Raw genomic sequence first — 1204 nt, 5'->3', positions numbered from 1 at the left:
GCTCCAGAGATGCCTTAAAGGGACCTCAACTTACAGAGACACAGTCCACAGGCTAGGCGTCCAACAGGTAGTGTAGCCTATAAATTGAGGCAAAGAACGAGCAAGGTAGCCACACACTGGTCCGATGATCAAAGAGCAAGAGACAAGAAAGATGAGGCTCACTGAGCCATTATCTCTCCACCCTGCAGTTAATCCTACTTGTATTTATCAGCCAGGCTGGCATAATAAACTATATCAACAAGTTACAAGGCCAGTGAGAAATACAGTTGAGAAATACAGTCGTTCAGTCAGGACAGGGTACAAAGTCCTTTCGGGGCTGCAGAGGGCATGCCACTCCACTGTAAGCCTAGCCCAGAGGCATTCAGCTCACGCTCTGTCGGTCGCTGAGCCGTGCACCCTGAATGTAGTGCCCAGAGACACCCCACTTCAGTTAGCCTCAACCTGAAGGCATCCAGTCCCACTTCCATGGTTCAGCAAGCCCATCCCCCTCATTCCACAGTCTCTCTGTCTCATACTCTGATTTCCGGTTCTGTTGCTGCTGCCGCCACGCCTCCTTGTCTTCTGCCCTCCTCAGTGTCAGAGCTGTCTTCTGGATGAAGGAGCTCACAGTGGAATGCCGGTGTGCGAGGGTGCGCTCCATTCTTGGCTCTTGGTAGTGAAATCACTCATCCTGCTTCTCAAAGGATTCCTTTTCATACCCAGCAGCCTGGCAGTCACAATGAAACCCGTTAACAGTTACTCCTGTGTGAATCACAGCATTGTCTTCCTTGTCTTACCCAGACTTATGCAGGAAAGGTTTTTAGTGAGAGCTTCAAAGACTTCGCCTAGGAAAGCATTGCTCGTTACACCACCAATGAGAATCATGCAAATTTTTTTATTGAAGTTTGAATAAACAGATTTTTCAAAACAGAGCAACTTCACTAAAGATGTGTGAATTTTATCAATATATGCGTAAATCAAATTTAGAATATAGCAAATACTAAAATCTAGTTAACTATATTTTTTCTGATGTCTTCTGGTATTTATTAACTTCTGAAAGCTCAGATTCTGTATTCGTTAGTGCTGACATTCAGCAGAGCCTAATTCAGCTTAATATTTTGAAGTTTGAAAAGAAACCAGGTGTGTTGATGGGGAAAATCATTACAGAATTATTGTATGTATGCTGGGCAGTATATTTATGGAAGTCCAAAAGTCAGGGATTTTT

At 44.3% G+C, this 1204-nt stretch overlaps 1 pseudogene; it reads right to left on the bottom strand.

Annotated features, from left to right (window-relative positions):
- Positions 1 to 640, bottom strand: part of LOC115873758 — a 109093-nt pseudogene extending 108453 nt beyond the window's left edge.
- Positions 641 to 1204: the final 564 nt, after the last annotated feature.

Source organism: Echinops telfairi, unplaced genomic scaffold (assembly GCF_000313985.2).
Source record: "Echinops telfairi isolate 266 unplaced genomic scaffold, ASM31398v2 ScPeMD7_7469;HRSCAF=8507_1, whole genome shotgun sequence".
Lineage (NCBI taxonomy): Eukaryota > Metazoa > Chordata > Mammalia > Afrosoricida > Tenrecidae > Echinops > Echinops telfairi.
Note: the sequence above shows the minus strand (reverse complement) of the source record. Positions and strands in the feature narration are given on the sequence as shown.